Raw genomic sequence first — 20,695 nt, 5'->3', positions numbered from 1 at the left:
TGTCGACCTCTCAGATCTGGGATTCAGGGAGAAACTACAGGAGCCTGGGAGCAGGAGCCAGCTCCGGGCTGAACTGCAGCCAAGGGTGTGTGCCTTCACTGCGGCCTCATCTCAGATAGCTCGTAGGCTGGGCTGGTGTTTGGTGTCAGAGACTCCCTTCCTATGTGACCCTTCTGAATATCTTCCTCATCTTAAGATCAGACACATCAGCAGCGTGTGAATGAAGATCATAGAAACGGTTTGGGAATGTGCTTGCCTCATTAACCTCAGAAAAGAACTTGCAAGCCTTACTATCTAATTTCCTCTGATGAAGGCAAATTCAGTAACTGCATACCACAGTTCCTGATGCTGCAGTCACATACAGTGCTGTGATGTGTATGTACCCGAGGACTGTAAGACTCTTTGGACTTCCCTCTATAAGAGTGGGGCTACAGCTGTCAATAAAAAACTTTTAAGTAAAAATCACTGAGCTTTTTAGCTGGGTGATATAAGGTAAACATATTTAAATTACTGAAAATGTTCCTGTTTATTTTCCTGGTTTGTCAATTCTGATTTTTGTTACATGCTGGAGCACCACTGGGATCAGTTCTTTGTCCATCCATAACATTTTTTCTGCTCATGAAAATGACACTGGGAGTGCTTTTCTGACCCCTTAACACCTGCAGGAGTTGTGACTTCAAGTTGGAAACCCGTAATAGAGTGATTGCTCTCTGGATATCCAGGTATTTTTACAATACTAAACACCGTGGTACTTAAACATCAGTACTGACTCTTCAGAAGACATCAAGCCATTTGGAGCTGTATGTAAGTTTTGTTGGTCTTTGCTGTCCTGACATTCCTGGAAAGTGAATGGGGGAGTGAAGCTACCATCTCTGTAGCAGAGCAGCTGCTCAACACAGCTCGGCTGTTCTAGCTATCACTGTGCTGCACGTTGCTGGAACACTGCCAGCCCAAATCAGAGGTGTTTTCTGGAGTGTCCTTATTTCAGGGAAAGCTTCAGTCACAGTGGTTTAACTGAGATTGGCAATGTCCTATCAAGCAGAGGACAATAACAACCACCAGCAGAGTATCCAGAATGGGTTACCCAAAGCTAGTTTTGTTCAAAATTTTTGCCATTTGAAAACAGAGCAGTGTTCCTGCAGAAGAAGGGGTGATGTTGATGTATACTAATTTTTTAATTGTTGTTAATTTGTTATCTGTGGTGGATATCTAGAGAGATAATCCATTTTAATTTGGCAGCAAAAGAGCTTGGGATATACTATCCGGTACCGGAAGGTTTTGACTTTGTGGCAGCAATTGCAGCGACCTTCTCTCTACAGGTCTCCAGGAGGATGGAAAGCGATGCAAAGATCAAAACGGGAAAAAGCCAATCAAAACGGAGGGAGCTAGGCTAGGGCCTGTGCCGCCCGCTGGGCCCGGCGCTTGGCTGTTGCCATGGGAACGCCGCCGGCGCGCGGGCGGGCGGCGAGGCGGCCTCTCTCGCGAGAGCGGCAGCGGGCGGAGCGCGGCGGGGTGAGCTCATCCCGGGCGGCGCGGGCGGGAGTGCCGCGTTCAGCCCAGCGCAGCCCAGCGAACGGAGCGGAGTAGAGTCGAGTCGAGCTGCGCTGAGCTGAGCTGAGCTGAGCCGAGCCGCCGGCAGCCGTCGCCGCAACTTTGTTGGGTGAGTTGCGAGCGGCAGCGCCGAGCCGGGACGGGCTGCGCGCCGTGCCCTCTCCTTTCTGGCGCGGAGCCGGGCGTGGGGAGCCGCCGTGCCGCTGGCCGAAGGGGTGTGCGGGCGGCTGGGTGGATGTGCGACGGGGGGAGCGGCCCCCAGCCCCGGGGCTGGGCCGCCCCCAGCCCGACAGCCCGGGGTTAATGGAGACGAGGGCAAGGGGGCCCTGGCGAAAGTGGTCCGCAGAGTCCCCTCCCGCCGCAGCTCCCGGAGCCGGGTTGGGGGCGCCCGCCCCGTGCGCCCCCGGGGCGGCGGGAGCCCCCAGTGCCGGCAGCCTCGGGGCGGGTCGGACGCGAGTACCCCTGCGGCGAGCCGTGCCGGGTGCTGTATTCCGGATTTGTGTCTCTTTCCCCGCAGGAGAGGCAGCGTGGAGCGGGAGCAGCGCGGCCGGAGGCGGCGGTGAGCGACGGCGGCCCGGCCCGCTCCGCTCCGCGGCTCCCGCGCCGCCCGTCCCTGCGGAGGCGGCCGCGCCGAGCCCGCCCTGCGGCGGGGGACGCGCTCCCCCGCGGCCCCGAGCGGCACACGCCGCTCGCCTCCGCGGTTCGGGAGATAACTTGGCTCTTGTTCGCCGCTGTAAGTTGCACTTCAGTATTTCCCCCCCCCTTCTTTACTTTTTATAGCCAGCGAGGGTGTAGTGGGGCTGGTTTTGTTCTGAGCCGATGCTGAGAACGCAATAATGATAACAATTAGGTGATTTGGAGGCAGTGCCAGCGGGGATGTTCTGAATGCTCAGCTCACGAGAGGGGGATGGAGGAACAAAACGTTTGCGGATGGTTGATTTCTTCACTGGGAACCTGGAAAAGTGGGAAAACAGGGAATGCCTTAAACTGGATCTTATGGGGAGGGAGAAGGACGTGGAGAAGCAAGGAAAGGTAGATGAGAAGGCGATAACCCTCCTAAGCTGAGTTCGTTTGCTCTTTCCCGGTTTCATTCATTACATGAAGTCCTGATGTTAACGTTCTCGTGCTATATTTAAAAATATCTGTATTATTTGCACTGGATAGCTGTGATGCAGCTTCACTTCATTTAATGAGGAATGCTCTCATTCATGTCTGGTAAAGCAGTGATACAAAATGGGAATTACTGAACTTAATGAAGATCTCCTTGTATAACCTTGGCCACAGCATCTGTATATTTTAGATCAAGGGGGCACGTTTTTACCAGTAGAATAATATAGAGGCATTTTTTTGATAATACTGTTTACCAAATTGCGTTTAAAATTTTTGCCAGCAAAATTGCTTTAAAAAATTTTAGTGATGCTGCTTTAATGAACCCGTTACTGCATGCTGAATGAAGTGCATTTGTGAGCGTGGAGCCTTAGTTGATAATACAATGCAAATTTGTCTTCAGAGTAAAGGTGTCAGATTTCATTAGGTTCCAGATCTGTATGGGTGAACCAAGATTGGTGTTTTCTTTAGAAAGCAGCCCTTTCATGATGGAATTTCGATTTAGTGCCTTTTTTTTTTTCCTCTTGCTAACTATGGAAATTAAGCATTTGTTTAATTTAAGACATAAACCAGTTTTGTAAAAGGGAAAACAGTCTTTTACTGTAAGTACTAACTGGGCACTAATATTGTTTTCTTTAGTGGAGAGTGTGGTTATTATTTATTTGGAATGTATTGCTGGCTACACTCCATTCCCCTTCAGCTGGAGTGGTGGGAGAGACGTGAAAGTACTAAGGTAGAAGTTTGTGGCAGCTGTAATCGCAGAGAGAGATCTGTAAGTTGTGTTTCACTGTCAAGGCTTTTATGCCTTAGGCCATCAGATGCCATACCAGTTATTAATGCAGAAACACTGTGGGAACTTCAGAGTAATTTTTTCTTGGTTTCAGAAGAACAACCCCATATGTTCTATTTAGGTAAAGCTAAAAAGAAAATTTTCATCATTGAATGTTTTATATATGTACTATGTCTCCTTTTTAACTAGGTAACTAGGGACAGAAGATTTTTTTTTCACCATTTTAACAGTGTTTATTTATGGACAGTTGATTAAAGGATGTGCACTTAGTTGCACAACGTTGTATTAAGAAGGTATTACTGATGTTAATAAAATGCTTAGTTTCAACATTGCTACTTGGGATAGGCATACTTAGCTCTCAGTTGTGCTTCATAGAACCTCTTAGATCATGAAGTCAGAAGCAAAATGGAATGTCAGCTCTGACTATTTGAGGGCTGCAATAAAATTTCCTTTATGAAAAAGGCTAGCAGGTGTAGAGGTAGGCAGTGACACAGAACTGTGAAAGGGTGGAGCTGCAGCCTGGAGTGAAGACTTAATATGGAGACATGTAATATATAATCTGTTTTTTCTATAATAAAATGTATGATCATCGTTTCACCTGCGCATCATCTAAGTTTAAAGAACTTTATCGCCGTCTCATGTTTGTCTGAAATATTATTTTAAGGTTTGGGATTAACTTTTGGATAGCTGTTGTTTTAAAAAATATGTCCAAATGTGGCCTCTTCCCACTCCCACAGGTTTTCAAGGGGGGTTTTTCCATCATTCTTATAAGCATTCTGCTGCCACTTTGGGAATGTTTTGTTCTTATGTAGCTCTTACTGTCCTCTCAGTTTCGTAAATCTGTCTCAAGTATTTCCTTTAAAATGTCTGTTTTAGAATTACTAGTTTTATTAGTATAACGGCATTTTTTTTAATAGATAGGAGAACAAAACTTAAGAACATAAAATATTCCTACCAGTTATTTGGAATTTCAGTAAGGTCGTGTTTAAAGAGGATGATTTTGGAAATACATTGGGAAAATGTGAGGTAGGCTAGTAAGAGAAAGGGTTGAGGCCCAGTTGAATTTCTTTTCTATTCCTCTGTTTTGTCCTAGAGCATGTCTATTGTAGAGAAGAAAAAGGAATAGTCTCCTCCGTATCAGTAGTTTAATCCCTTCAACAAGAGGGTTGGTGCAAGGTATTTAGTTAGAAGTCCTGGATGCCCAACTGGGGTAAAGAAGCAGAGCTTCTGCCTTCTTTAAACTTTCAGTCACACAAGTTGGTTTTCCTAATGCTGACATTCTCAGAAGTTGAAATTTATTCTCATTGACCCTGAGTGTTGGCTAGTTGGCAGATAGTTTTGATCTGTCATTTCTTTGGCTTTCCTGGCTTTAGGCAGATTCCTTTTATTTCTCAGCAGCTCTCTCATTTAAATATTTAAAAAGTCAATAAGTCATGCTTTAATTATCTTAATATCTTTTAATATCTTTGCTTTGTTTACTTCATTATCCATATTTTAGATTTTTATTTTATTCATTTATTCTGAAAGCCATTTGTTTAACTTGTTAATAAGTTATGACAGATACAACAGTAGTAAGTGCACTTATTTCTTTTATCAGTGTAAATACACATATTTAAAAAACTGCTAGGTGAGGCTTTTGTTGATTTGGCATGTAAAATTAATCATATTCCATGTCTTTCTGTGAGCAAAAAAATGTTATATTGTTCTCTTTTGTGTTTCCAGGGAGATTTGACTTCAATGACTTGCACTTTAGAGGGATATACTTGACATCAACTTTTAAGTAGTCTAAGATTGATATTTCACTGAGTTCAGTTTAATGTTTGGGGACTTTCAAGATGGAGGTTTATAAAGTGGGATTTGATGGCTCTGTGAGACTTCAGATATTCTCTAATGAGAGGCAATCAGTGTTTTTTGGGAGTGCATCCTTACCAGCTTGTAAACCTACACATTATGGCCGTTGGTGATGCTGAGTGACAATAATTTTGTGCATTTGACTTATTTCAATTTTTAGTTCCTATGCAGCTGGCAGCACAAGACTAATGCTGTCTGTAGCAGTTTTGGTGCATATTTGGTAGTAGTTTTGCACTCTGAACTTTAGGAAACCCTTTAGGAGTTGCAGGGACTAGAATTGCTTGGGTTTTTAACTACCTTTGAACATGAATCAGCAGATAAAATGTTTTTAGATGTCTGTCTTTGCATATGTAAAGCTAAATTATGTCATTGTCTCAGTCTCTTTAATTTTAAATTCTGTGGCACCAGTTTGCTGGGTGAGTTATTTGATTTAGATTCTGCCACATGTCTTTTATGTTAAGTGAGACTAAGCATTTACAAGTCTTTGTTTTCATTATGGGAGCATGTTTTAAAGAGCACTTATTTTCAATGCAGCAACAGAACACTTTTCATATTCTTGGTAGCTGTTGAATGATGATTGCTAACTGAGTATTTGTCGTGGTTGTTTCAAAGGTCTGAGTCCGTAAGTGGATCCTCTCTTGCAAAACCGTGTCTTCATACTACTTGAGCCCATGTTGGATGCTGAAGTGCTATAGTCATAGCTCTTGTTCCCTGCACAGTGGATGGATGTCTGTTTTCAAGAGAGAGATGAAGTTCCTGAAAAATGCATGACTGTATAGAAAACTTTTGTGAATGTTTATGATACAGAAGGAAGGGTTGTTACTGGGAGCAGTGGTTCATGCTTAGGCCTGAGAGGCCCTTTGAATTTTTTGTTGATGTTTTAATACTCTTTTACTTTTGGTCTTAGGCTCTGTAGAAAGGGAAGAACACTTTCTTCAGATGAATTTTGGAGATTAGTGGAGTGCTTTTTGAAGACCAGGTTTTATTTCATAAAGTTGTCAAAAAGTTATATCAAAAGTTAAATAAACTGCTGGCATGTTTTAAAGTTGGACTGTTCTTCATGATTCCCTATGGTTTACCTTCAGTGCTAAAAAACCTTTTGGTGGTGGTTGTTTAAATTTTGTGTAATTTGTTTACCTTTTGAGGTAACATGTTTTTTACCTCAAAATACTCATGTTGGCCTTGTTACTGCAAAACTGGGAAATATGTTGATTTTGAACTTTTGCATTAACATGGACTTTTTTTGGTGAAAACTTTTAAAGTTAACCCCGAAATATTTCTTATTTTTCCTAATTGGTGATGTTATAGTGGATTAAAAAGCCTCAATCAGCTAAAATTGGTGGTAAACAAGTTATTTTTCTAGGCGGCTAAAAAGTGTGGGTTAAAAGTTAAGCATAATTTGAAGAAAAGTTGCCTGTGGAGTCTGCTTGTGAGACTTAGTTATGTTTAATATACTTGGCTGGTATTATTTTGTGAATTTTAGTGCTTACTTTTAGAGTGGGGGAAATTGGCAAACATCTTCCTTTGCTGTGTAGCCTCCTTGCTGCCTTTCTCTGTGCAGTGTATGGGGGGGTTCCAGGACGTGCCCAGGGCTGCTTTTGTAGCATGGCTCTGTTCTCTGCATTTCTGGAGTCGTGATGGATTTTACAGCACCATCAGCTAAATCAATTGTCTTTTGACTTTTGAATAAGTAATGACAGGCTTATTGTATGCTGATGTGAAATAGGATTAATTCAGAACTTTTTTTGAGAGTGGCAGATAATATCTGTAAAACGATCGCTGTGGTAGCGGAACTTTCTCTATGCTAGTTGTTCACATCAGCAGCTCTGATAAATATCTTGGGTTTTCTTGGTGGTGGTAATACAGACAGCTCTCTCTAAAGAGTTACAGGCATTTTTAAGACATGCATTTGTTGTTTGACCAAAAGTTGCTGTGGCAGTTTAACCCTAGACAGCAACTAAGCACCACACAGCTTAGACCCAGGAACATTTTTATGTTTTTCTTGGAACTTCTTCAAATGATTGCAATTTTATTTTTGTATTGTCAGTTTTTTATTTGGTCTTATTATAAGCTACTGCTCTTATTTGCTCACTCAAAATCAGTTCACCCTGTCATATGATGTGTTGGTGCAGATCCGTGATGACTGGTGTTTACAGGAGGGGTTATTTCCTGGCTTTTTTTTTCTCCTTTCTTTTTGTTTCAAAGAGTGCTTCTTTCCTTCATTTGATTTCAAAATTGCTGCTTGTATGCATGGCTTTGTCACTTGGTCTTAACACTAGCATATCATTTGACAGAGAAGAAGTGGGTCTATGGCTGAAAGTAGGGGTGTCAAGTCTCCCAGATTGACATCTTGGTATTTGGGTAATTTTACTTCGGGCAGAATTTAGTCTGGTCTCCTAAACTAACTCCTAAATGTTCCCAACACAGTTGTGGTTTGTCCCCTTGGACCATTATGACCCTTAAGGGTTGGGCCACGTTTTGTGAACTTCTGGGGAGGGATTTTTAACTTAGTTTCCTCTAGGAGAATTCTAGTTTATGCACACCTAAACAACTATAGAAATTAACTGTTCTGAGGGTGGTTAAGCATTTAATAGACCCTCCAGTAGTGACTGGTGAATTTCTGTTGTTGGAGACTTTTAAAGCTTGACAAGACAAAGCCATGAGCCACTTGGAGCAATGTGGAAGCCAGCCCTCCTCCAGCAGGAGGTTGGGCTCCTGAGTTAAACAGCTGTGGGCTCTGCAGACTGCTAGCTGGTGATAGCTGGAGGGCTCCTCAAGGGGCACTGCTCTTGGAAATGCTATTGTAGGTACAATTTAAACAAGTTTTAAAAATGAAGACCATCCTTGTGGCAATTTTTTTTTAACTAATGTGAAGCACTTTTACTCTGGCATCCAGCTCGTTTCATGTCTCTCGCAGGGGTAGCAGTACTACCGCTGGTGTCAGTTTATCGTGGCTTCCTAGTGCTGGCTCTCAGGTTGCAAACCTGCAACAGGAAACCCCATTTCCTTTATCTGTGGGCACACAAGAAGAGGGGGGGGGAGCTGGGGTGTGTGAGTACTTATTTATTTTCCCTCAAGAGGCTCATGTAAGCGGAAACATACACGTCTTGGACGTTTGTCTTTTGGCAGGGCCAGAGCACAAATTTGCTCTTGCTGAAGAAACTGTGGCAAAGATCAGACTTTATTTTTTGGTTTTTCACATTTCTGAGGTGTAGCATAACTTTGTCGGTGTGTTTTTAAAAAAAAAAGACAATGGGTGATGAAACTGAAACTGCAGGCTTAAACATGTTACTGCTACGCAAGCCATGCCATTACAGTTCTTATCTCGGAACTATTTAAAGATCTCTTTTTGTTTTTGTGGACAGTGCTTTTCTCCTCACTTTCTGAACTACCAATCTGATTTTTTAAAAATTTTTAAAAGCTGAAGTGTTTGTTACTATTTTTGGAATATTGTTGCGTGTATCAAATAGAAGACAGTACTAGACCCCAACAAATAAATCCTGGAGTGCCTTCCCTGCCTCTGCTGGATGCAGTTGAGATTTCTGCTATTTCTTTTCAGATTGGAAGGGCTGAAATTGGATTTTATGCATTCAGTTCATGCAGAAGAACTGCATAATTGTGCTGAAGAAAGTTATGGTTTAGCATTCTCATGCCTTGAAAATAAACATATCTTCATGAATCACGTGATACTGGCACCGATCTTCTACTTTCCAAATGTATTTAACAGCTTGTTGTATGAATCAGAATAAAATAGTTCAACAGACTGTACTGTATTGATTATACCCTAGCTGGAATAAACAGTGAAACCTGATGCTTTCCCCAAGCTTTTGCTAAAGCAAACATTTAGAAGTGAGGAAAAAAGGAGATACATATGTAAAAGCTGTTAACATAGTTTGTCCTTTCCTTAGATTTTTTTTTTCTTTTCTCTTTCCCTTCTTTTGCCTTGAAGAAGGAAGTGTTGACAGAAGGTCAGTCTTATTTTTTTTTAATCCCCCCCCCCCCCCCAACTTCTGCATCATCTTGCAGAGTAATCATCGATTCGTACTTGACATAACTCTGGAAATTCCCATGATGTCCTGAATCTAGTACTGTTTAGCGCATTGCCATACACAGATAGTAGGAGAGTCTTTGCTAGGGTGCCTCTGTTAAGAAAAGGAAAATTCTAATATAGTCTCAAAACATGCCATCCATTTGAAATTGAGAAGGCTTTTTTTGTATTAAGTTCTGTGGGTTTTTGGGGCATGCCTGTGCAGTGACATGAATGGTTCTGGTAGGCTGGAGTATTACCTGCCACAGACACTTCCACTCTGCTATTTGAACTGCAGGATACATACTGTGGAATAATTTGAGAGCCTTAAGTTAATTCTTGTCTTATTATACAATTACCTCCCTATCTAGGCAAAGCCAGAAGATCTGCAGAGCTTTATAGGGTTATCACATACTAAAATCATTAGGGTTTCTTTTATTTTAATCCTGGACTATTGTACTTCTATTTTCAGCCAGAAAAATTTTAAGGTTAATTAATATGCTACATAACGTTTGAGAACAGAAGATATTACTCTGTCTCCAAACAACAGTATTGGAATTGGCTGTGAACATGCAACAGTCTGCCGGGTATTCCAGATTTAGTCACTTGTGTATGTAGTGTTGACGCACTAAAGACTTTCAAATTTGTTGGTAATTTAAAGCACATCTCCTGTAAAACAAAGGTGTGATAATAAGCAGTAATTAAATGTTGCGAAGGGTGCTCATCATTGTTATTTTAACAGAAGTTAGTCATTATCTACTGATTGCTGGCATCATTAAATCTAATTTTTTAGTATGTAAGTTGATGCTTACATACCTGAGCAGCTAGGTTGAGTTTTTCCATTCTTGCATTGTTGAAGTATCTTCTTTGTTTGTGAATCTTAAGTGTAATGACCTACCTCAAACTGCCAACAACTTTATGCCTGCCAAGGGCAAGAGGGCACATGTTGTGAATGTGCTGTTAAACTAAGAGATGTAATGCATCCATTCTGAAAATAGAGGCAGGGGGAACAGTCAATTTCATTCAGGGCAACTTTGAAGTTGTGTAGGGCTGACTACATGAAAAATAATCATATGCAAGGTAAACATTGCCTCTTGTAGAAATACAAAGTGCTCAGAGATAGAAAATATCTGAAGTGCTGGATGAGGGAAGAGACCTTTACTGTTCCTTATTTTTTAACTTGCACTTTGCTTAAAACCAAAAAACAAAAGCAATTTATAGCAGTCACCAAATATTCCTATGATGTAATAATTTAATCTTTCAGTTATGAGCAGTAGGAAGAAGTAATAAGAATTAGCAAGGGTGAAACTTGAAAAAGTAATGGGTGAAATAGAGAGCTAGTGGACAGATTTAAATTAAAGTAATACTTTGATCACTTATTTGTTTGGAACATATTGGAAGGTAGCATTGTGAACATTAGGGAAGCTGGAGAGGATGGTAACAATAAAAATTGTTAGATCATTGTCTATTTATACTAAAGTTGGGTTCATATGAGGAAGAATCGTGATTGTAGTGTTGTTTGCCTTTGAGTTACCAGTGTTTCTAATGTGGATGACTGAAGGATTTCTGGCAGAATAGTGAGCTTCTACTTGACATGGCATTAAAGCATCCAGAGTTAGCATGACTAATACTTTTTGGTAGAGAATAGTACTGAAAAAGTGATTTTTTGAGTTGTGTTTAAATACTGTAGCTAAAAATGTATGAACAAGAAGTGAAAGAATTGAAGATCCATTTGAACAGAGGTGAGAGAAGAATCAGCACAACTTGATAAAAATGATGCTAAATGCTTAAAATTCTGACTAATTTCTTAAGTTAAATCCTACTTTCCTTCAGACTTCTTAGCTTTTTCCAGGTATTGTCAGAAAACACAGCTAAATTCTTACTTAAAACTTAGCTACTAATAAGAACTTTATTCCTTGTAACAGAGAATTTACACCAGGACAGTATAAACAGTGTATCTGAATGTGTGGTTTTTCATGTTCACTTTTTTACATGGGGAAAGAAAAGGACTTGTGGAACAGTGCTCTCTATTTCAGTAGCATTTTACAAGTTTCAATAAAAACTTGGCTCTGCAGCAGTATGTGGGTGTTGTGCTTGCAGGTAAAAGTAATATAATGTTAGTGTTTAATAGTACTTTTGAAAATGAAGTAATGGTATGTGTAGTATAATGCAAAATACCCCTAAATAGTGGTTGGTTTCTGCATTATAGTATTTTCTTGTTGCTGATAAAGGAGGTACAAAAACCTTTTTGTGTCAGAGGTTCAAAGCTATTTTGCCAGGTAGAAGAAATGTCTTTCTGAAGGTGGTGGTTTTTTTCTTTTTGAATCTTGCATTAGTGCTGAGTGATTGTTCTGTTGGCTTAAAACGTTAATAGCTATCTTGTTTGCTGTAACCCTTCTTCGTTATCACCTTAGTACTTAGCCGAGATGCCAAAAGCTCTTGAAATACATGGCAACTCAATCAGGTTAGCTGCTTGCATACTGGCACCCTGGGTTGCAAGTCAGTGTGTTTTGTTATCCCCGTGCTCAAAATTTTGAACCGAAGACTTAACGATACTATTGAGGTACTTCTGCTGTTCAATTTATAACAGTGTTAATTAGTGCTGAATTTCTTTAAGATGAACATATGCAGTGTTAATAAAACTACTTGTGAAATTGAGCTTTGTCATTCTCTCACTGAATGGTTGTACTGAATAGTTGCTTGACTCTTCCTCAGAAGAAAAATAATTGAGAAAGGCTTGTAATGTGCCCCTTGAGCTGTGTAGCTGTCCCTTGGGGAACGGATCATCTAGTCTCAGTCATCTCTTCTGAAACACTAGATGGTCAGAGACTTGGCTGCAGGGGGAGGGACTGTTTTAATAGCAATATACAACTTCGAGCGCACTCTCTTCTCTTTTCTTGTCTTGTGAACGCAAACAAGTTGTCCAGTCTCATGATTACATGTGAGGAGCAGGAAGGCCGCTGGGACAGAGAGGGTTTGTGTGGGAAAGGTTCTGTAAATGATTTCTACTGATGACAGAAACAATTACTTTTGGGATGAAGTTTGGTTTCCTTACACCCACCCCTCCACTTAGTTTTAGACTATTCTACCTGACTTGATTTAACAAAAAAATATGGAAAATGAATCAAGCAGGATAATTAAAACATTGACAACAGGTAAGTATTTTTTACTTGTGTCTGTACTTTCATGGACTGGAAAGGGCTAGAGCCCTAATTGGACATCTTAGGCAAGAATACAGAGTCATCTACATAGCTGATGTGATGCAACATAGTTGCATGATAATTGTGCTGCTCTGCAGTGTGTGTATTCTACTTCATTTATTTATTTATGGGTACTAATGAGATTGTATTTTGATGTGACATTACTGTAGTATCAGTGCCTGGAATTCATTCATTAGTTTACCTCACTGACTTTGTGAAGCAAGGAAATGCAGGTGCCCTTGAGCAAGTTGTTTTAACACACACATGAGAAATCTGTAAAGCGTTCAGAGCAGAAGCTGCCTTGGGCTTTAGATTTCATCCTACTACGGGCAAATTTATTTATAACTAGCTGTAAAGCTGTGCTGGAGACTCTTGAGCCAGCTCAGAGGAAGGTAATGACTCCATCTGCACTTGTCTGCAGCCCGCTTTCTGCTCTGGAGTGGGTCTGCTCGGCTCAGACTCCTGCTGTTTACCAGGAACCGTCCGTGGCCTCATAGGATCTCGTGTACATCAATGGCCCTTAGTAAACTTGAACAAAACCACAACAGTTACAAATTAGTGCTCAAACCTGTGCCCCGGACTGATTTTATTTACTATTATATCTTTAACTCTCAGTGCCTGCATGGCACAATGTAGCACACTGCTGAGTTTGTAGTTGCAAGTGGATAGCATTTAATAGCAGTACCATAGCACTGCATGTGAGCTAACCAGCCTCCCCTTCAAGCTAAGGGACAGTGTTGTGCTGATGTGGCTGTTGCATTTCTGGTTCTGGTGGTAGTCCAGTGGTTTTAGCTCAAAGGTCAGAAGATCAATGGTACCAGCATAGTAGCTGGCATGCTACAAATTAAAGTAATACTAGAATAGATTGCCTTGGTTTTTAGTTTTCTGCTAAACATCCCTATTTTAGTGAGCTCTTGTGCATCTTGACCTGTAGCAATAGAGAATGAGAAGGTCTATAAAACCGCAAAAAGAATGAAACAGGCTGCATCCAATATGTGTAAACAAAATGTGTAGAAATTGTCAAATCTAAGGCCATTAAAATGTATTTTAAAGTATTCCTTTAAGTCTGGATTAATATCTGGTGTAGGCTCTCAAGTCATGTTCAGGAAGACTTATGTTCATAAGTTACATGTGGCTGTACTTCACATAACATCCTTGCTGCCCCTGTGCCCTGAGAGTCAGCCAATGTGCCTTACATCATCACTCTTGCAGTTTCTTCATTTAGTTTTTGTTTAGTTCTAGCAAGCATGTGGATAGTGCCCTTTAGCTCAGCACTGGCTCTGGTATCTGTGCTGCATGGCACTCGCTGCTGAGACTGCAGTTACTGTATAACATTTCTGATAACAGCTTTGAGGCAAGGTTGCCCTCGAAGTTTCTGGTTTACTATGGAAACCAGCTTGTGTGGTTATGCTCTGTGTGTGGCTGCCAGTTTGTCTTTCTCCTGAAAACTTCTTTCTTCTCCCCAACTTGCTAAATATTTTGATTTTTTTGGTGTCCTTATGGACACGTAGGGGTGTCCAACAGGCCTTGTAAAAGCAGACCAGTGAGTGGATAAGACTGAGTTCCAGCATTGGCAAGAACTGCAGCACACATTGTTATTGGATACCAGAGGAGGTGTGATGGATGCAATTGCATGGGAGGAACTTCAGCTGGAGTTTGTATATTCTTATATACCAAATCCAGTCAAATATGAGAGAGATTTGAAGGTACCAAGGCTTTCTTAGTTCATCTGCTTATTCTGTACATGTTTCTGCCAAATCTTCCAGAAAAGTGCAGAAGACAAAATGTAATGGGAGCCTGTAGTGGTACCTGTATTTAGGTTGCTTAATAGTTTCTGTCATTAAAGTGTCCTGTGAGATTTTTCTTCCCTGACACCTCCCCACCCTCCACTCCCTCCTCCCCATAGTTAACACTACCACTGTGTGAGCAGTTTTTGTGGGTTTTTTTTGGTAGAAGAAGTCACTTTGGATCAGGGAAATGTCTTCTTCCCTCCAGAGTATTTTGAAATACCACCCCCCCAGTGTTACTGTTGAAAAATGGAATACTGGTTACCAGAAGCTTTCTCATACTACCTTTTCTCAAGAATCTTTTCATTGTGCTACTGAGGTGTTTCAATGTTCCAAGGCTCGCCCGACAAACTTATGCCTGGAGTCCAGCAGATGAGCACAAACAAATGTGATCCTGCCCTTTTGCTGCCCTCCCAGTTCACTGTGTCCAGACACTCTTGCCTTCCTTCTTGCTGCCTGTGCTTTCTAGCAAGTGTGTTGTAAGGCTTGGTTGAAAAGAGTTGTTGGGATGAGTATGAAAGATGGTTTTGTTCTTGCTTTTGCTTGTCTGACCTGTTAAAACTTAAGCATTTTTTTTCCTTCAAATGTTTTTCTTTTCTGACTTATTGTTTGGGTCTTACTGGACAAGTGATAGGAGACACTATCTAAAGAACATCCTGACTTCTAGAAAAGGTTGAATCTTCTGCACTTGTAATGCTTTTTGATTGTTGGTTAGTAAGTTTGTAGGTAAAGTGGAATTTGTAATGATGTATTTTTAAACTTGAGATGGCAACCTACAACATTATAATCAGTGTGAGATCTTTCCCTTCTTTAAGAGGCAAAACTAAATGTTTCTATCCATCTGAGAAGGGAAGGTCTTTGAATAAATTGGTATTGACTTTGGTTGTCTGTGACAGTGGCACCATGTGAAGCAGTAACTGGGCCACAGTCCTCTTTCTTCCTCTCTCCCTCAGCAACTGCCATATGATGTGCAATCTGGGCTCACTGGGCTCTTGCCTTCCTTCCCATTGCTTCTGAGAATGGAGATCTTGGATTCCTTTTTCCTTCAAGAGTTGAGAAGGATACTGGTTTCTTCACCTGCACTGGCAAGGCCTAATACTAGGTAATAATGATTCGTGAATCTTCTAGGATCACAGCTTTTTATTTGGGCTGCCATAACACAGTTTTGCAGTTTAGGTGACAGTGGTCTGTCAAAGTCTGAACCTTTTTCAGCCATTCAGCATCAGTCACCACTGGAGTGTTGGATTGTATAGCTGCTGCTATACAATAATTGTCCACAATGCTTTTAACTTTCCTCTTGGTAAAAAGAGGAGAGAGCAGTAGTACATGAAACCATATATATAAGTTGGGTGAAGTGTGTGTAATAATATATATCCAAACTTACCTTAAGGCTGCAAAGTTAGAACACTGGTTCAGTGATGCTGCATGAAGGGCTTTAGGACTCCCAATACTGGGTCAAAAGTACAATGACCATATGTAAATTATCAATATCATAAATTATTCTGTTGGCTGTAATTAAATCAAAACAAAAATATTTAACTGGTAGCAGCATGACTTATTTGTGTTAAGCATTAACTATTTAGACCACTATAATTTCATAGTGGATTAGATATTATGTGCTTTCCTACCACTGATAGCAATTTGGTGTCATATTCCGCCACACTTGATAAAATTTATACATGTGCCTGAGTCTCATTTGGATCAAATTTGTCATGATCAGTGACAATGCAGAGATTTGCTGTTAATCCTTGTGAAACTAGCATTTTGTGTCTTTTAACTTACTGACAATTTTATCTCTACAAATGTTTGAGAAAGTTTACTTATCAACTGTATTTGTACCTAGCAAGTAACTCTTTTTTATTCAGTGTTTGAGTGGTTAAAGAAGGATTGATTTTTGCATGCATAGTAGAACCATGGTTGTCCAAAGTTATGAAAGTGTGCTCTAAGAGTGGTAAACACTGATCTTCATTACATTTATCTTTTTGTTCATCATCCATTCTTAGTGTTAGGCCAAACCCAAAGTCTATTTCTAATTTTGTAAAAGGGGAAAAAATAATGCAGTCTTCCTGAAGCAGATTCTTTCTTGAATTCTCTTTAATCTTTTTGACAGATATGAAACCACAAATCTTTTTATCTGGAGAATGTAAAAAAAAAAGGGGGGGGCCATTAGAGGAAAAGACTTTTATGGGATCATAAATGTTCTGTTTGGTTCTGTCTTATTAGATATTGCTTGGAAATTGAATCTCCTTCTGAAGACATTTACATGTTCCAAGTTCTCAGTATTTGACCTGATTCCATTATGAGCTATTTATATTTCAAGATATGAATTGGGCTCTTTTAAAGTCTTTTGACCTTTCTTTGGAAAAGGGGAAAACATACTCTTCTAGGCTTGTGACTAAGTGTATTTTTTTAAATACGGTTTGTAAGTAGTGTCATGGATGCTACATGACATGTATGAGTCTATGGTGTCCAAAAGCACAGGGTAAAGAGATTCAACTGTTATAATGCTGGGAAACTTTTGACAGAATATTTGTTAAGGACATGGCTTCAGATGATTTATTTTTATTTTGAACTATGGCATTTATCCACAATGTTCAGACAGAGGAAGAGGTATTTCTCTTTCTCTTAGCGTTTCGTGTGCCACAAAAGAGAAGTGTCTTCTGTTTGTCTTCTACAACTGAGGAACCTTTCCTTGGCCTGATTATTAGATTCCAGTAACATATGTTTGTGGTGTGATCATGTCTAGAGGCATCAAACAAAATGAGTAAAATACGGTGTAAGTATAGCTCAGATTTTGGAGATGAATGTGTTTTTATTGAGGCTAACTTTCACTGACTGCAGATGCACTGTGTTAGTTGGCAGGGGGAGCTCCTCTAGTCCAACCCTGCTGCTCAAAGCAGGGTCAGCTGGAGCTGTTGCTGGGGACACTGTCCAGTTAAATTTTGGACATCTCTGAGGATGGAAACTCCAAAGTTCCCATGTGACCCATTTTAGTGTTCAGTCACCCTTAAAGTAATTTTTTTTTATGTTAACAGGATATTCCTGATCAACATGTTGCAGTACCTGTCAGGAGTCAAGGGAAAAGATTCTTCTGGATACTATTCAGAATTTGTTTCACTGTTTGATTTCTGAGCTCTTTCTTTTTGTGAGCTACACAGAAATTGCAAGCTAGAGCTACTCATTGTGTCTCTCTGTTAGATGAGGAACAGCATGACAGATTCAGTTTTTGATCCACTAGTCAGATACAACTCTTACCTCATGTGTCAGGCTTTCTGAAAAGCTTTTAAAGAACATTATCCATATCATTCAGGTTTTGCTGGCCTGTAGAAGCAGGTGACATAGTCCTTCTGCAAGTATGTCTGCACAGAAATGTCCTTTCTTTCTGTAGAATGTTGACACGTGCTTTAGATGTGAAACTTGCATTTAAAGACTTAGTTTTTATGTGTACCTGTGAGTCTGCTAGAGGTCTGTTTTTCTGTTTTCTGGGAATGCAGCATCTTTTTTGTATGAAAATGAGGAAAAATGCATAGAAGACAGTTTACTGCTTCACTTTTGTACCTCCGGAAAAGCTTGGTACCGTAGTCTGAACTATACTGCATGGAAACTGCTATTTTTTTGTGCCTTGCTGTTCATTCATTTATTTGCCACTCTTGTGACCATTGCTAAAAGCACAGCTTGGAATTACAACCAAATTTACTGCTTATTTTTAGGTGATGGTTGTTTTGCATCAAATATGATGCTGTGCAGGTGGTTTTGGAAACCTCACTTGTTCCCCATGAAGCTATTTTTTTTTGTACATATCTCTCCCCGTTGTGCTGTAGTAATTCAATAATTTGAATAATCAGAAATTAGCATCAAATTGGGATGAAAGCTTCCATGGGTAGTATCAGAGTTGTAGATCTATTTAGGCCGAAAGGGACTTCTGGAGGACATCTGCTGCAACCTGCCCCCCTGAAAGCTTGAACAGCGTCAATTTTAGTGTACAGTGACAGTGAGTTTAGTTTAGTCTTTGCTATTATCTCCCTTTAGGTAGATGAGAAAGCAGGATGATCCCCCAAGTCTTCTCCAGAATAACAAAGTCAGGTGTCTCAGCCTGTCCTTGTTCCTCATGTACTTCAGCCCCCGAACTGCTTGGTGCTCTCTCTGATGAACTTTCTTTAGTCCATATGTCTTGTACTGAGCAGTCTAAAACTGGGCATGCTCATTTAGCTGAGATCTCACTAGTGGTGAGTAAAAGTCAATGTCATTTGCTGGGTTTAGACAGAGCACCAACAAGCACTGCAAGGCAGATATTTTTAACTTAATCTTACCTAGAGGTTGAGATTTTGCATTTTCAGAAATGTCTATTTTTGTTCCTAGATTCATGAGGAACCTTTGATTGAATAATTTTTTACTATATCACTGTTTCCAGAAAGGGTTATTTACATCATTTAGCTTGAAATAGACTTTCTGATTCATAGCCAAACTTATTTCACACAGCTGCAGATTTAATCAATATATTTCCCTGCTCTTTGAAGTTTTTTTCCATCTAAATTGAACTGGTAGTAGTCACATACCGTTTTAGTTATCCTGCTGATGTATTTTGCCTTGTGTGGCATGTTATATTGGTTTATGCTGCATTTCTTCAAGCCAGCCATCAAGCAAACTGTTGTGGATTTCTGACTTTGAGTGGAAAAGTAGTTTTCTGCCTGCTTTATTCTTGGTGTTAGCTTTCAATTTATAAATTAATGTTTGTTTGATCTGCATGCAGGGATGGACTTTGCACCATATTCTAATATGTCATAGTCAAAGTCAGTAAAAGTCGTGCCAGAATAAATGCTTATAAGACAAATATAAGAGTGGGCATTCTAAGAAACAGTGAGTAGGGAAATGAAGCAGTGGCAGGGAACAGAGAAGAGACAGTAAAGATATTTTTGTCCTATGCAAATTAGTCTTTCACATGAACCACTGAAAAGAGACACCTTGCCCTTGATACTCATATCTTTTACCATATTGCTTTTGCCGTCTCACAGGCTGCACGGTGCTGCCAGAGCAGAAGCAAGCTGCCATACAGCTATCTTGCTGAGGAGTCCAGGTCATCCAGAAATTGGACCCTTGGCTTAGGGTCAGACCTCCCCTATGGTAACATTTTCAGTCATATGACTTTGACTTTTGCCAAAGACTAACTTTAGGTGAAACTTGCTGGCACCTGCGCAGCATTGTTTTTTGGCAACTGCAGCTCTTGTGCCATGGGCTGTTGGCAGGTTGAATCACTTGCTTCATTTGTAAGATACTATGTAGTGTTTCAGGATGTAAGGACAAATCAGCTTCCAGCCTATGCTTGTCACAGCTGTCTTGCCTTACACCTCATGGGAAAAGATTTATCAGGCATAATTATGTTTAATTGAGCCACTCTTGCTATCTTGCCAATGTTACTTTTTTCTGTTAATTTGATGAGTGGACACAGATGAGATAAAAATGTAAACAGTGCCTATTTGAATGGCTTCTTGGATTATTTAAATGATTCATTTAATCTGCCATGAAATTATGTGGGTTGTCACATGGAGGGAGATTCAGCTAACTTGAGTTCTCTACCTCTTAGAATTTTATTTCTGTGAGGAAGGTTTAGGTTGTTTTTTTCACTTGCACAGGATGAACTTACTTCATAATGCATCTGCAACTTGCTTTCTGTAGTCACAAGTGTAGGCTTTCTAAACTATGATTTGTTCTTTGTAAAACAACTTTTAAAACATCCACAGTGTTCATGGTTATAAACTTTTTCAGCCTTACTGTTGAAATAATATTTGTAGTAGATGTAGGTCAACTAAACCTCACTGAACTTGTAGCAGCTCACGTTTTGGTTTATCTGTGTAATTCATGAACATTTCAGGAGAATGCAAGGCTGTATTTCAGGGTGGGGAGTCTGTGCCTTAAGTTAAATAAAGTAGGGGTGACTTATTTATGGGAAGCTGTAGAGACGTTATTGTTTCTGGGTCTGTCTGGTGTCCTGGAAATGCAATCTTGAAATACAAATGCTGAGGAATTAGGAATGAAAATAAGAGGAAGGGAGATAAATCTGTCGTTACTTCAGGCTTGAGTTTCCTTAGTGTGAACTGTTCTGTATGTGGAATTGCTTGTAGGATGGATAAGCTGAGGAAAATTGCAGTATAATAAACTTGAATTTATTTTTCTTTCTCAGCCATTAAGTGCATTATTAAGCATCTCTTCTATTAAAAACTATCTTTTAAGTAGTACAGTTTTAAAATGGCTGGAAATATTTAACTAAGCCAGTCTTTAGTTGGAGAGGGAGGTTTGCCTATGTGTGAGAATTACTTTGAAACTGCTTTCTGTCATCGTTTTCTTCTAGAACAGTTGCCTACACCAGATAAACATTTAGGATATG

At 40.1% G+C, this 20,695-nt stretch overlaps 1 protein-coding gene across 9 annotated transcripts in view; it reads left to right on the top strand.

Moving 5' to 3' along the window:
• The first annotated feature begins 1,528 nt into the window (after window positions 1-1,528).
• Window positions 1,529-20,695, top strand: part of SIPA1L1 (signal induced proliferation associated 1 like 1) — a 211,865-nt gene continuing 192,698 nt past the window's right edge. For 6 of the 9 annotated variants that reach the window (XM_064658252.1, XM_064658249.1, XM_064658251.1 and 3 more), the window contains exons 1-2: window positions 1,529-1,660; window positions 2,069-2,284. The gene's annotated coding sequence lies outside the window, so the exon portion shown is untranslated. The remainder of the gene's footprint in view (window positions 1,661-2,068; window positions 2,285-20,695) is intronic. The other 3 variants (XM_064658253.1, XM_064658248.1, XM_064658254.1) reach the window with 2 other exon arrangements.

The sequence above is a fragment of the Pseudopipra pipra genome, chromosome 6 (genome assembly GCF_036250125.1).
Source record: "Pseudopipra pipra isolate bDixPip1 chromosome 6, bDixPip1.hap1, whole genome shotgun sequence".
NCBI lineage: Eukaryota > Metazoa > Chordata > Aves > Passeriformes > Pipridae > Pseudopipra > Pseudopipra pipra.
The sequence above is the reverse complement of the archived record's forward strand: the minus strand, read 5'-3'. Positions and strand labels throughout refer to the sequence as shown.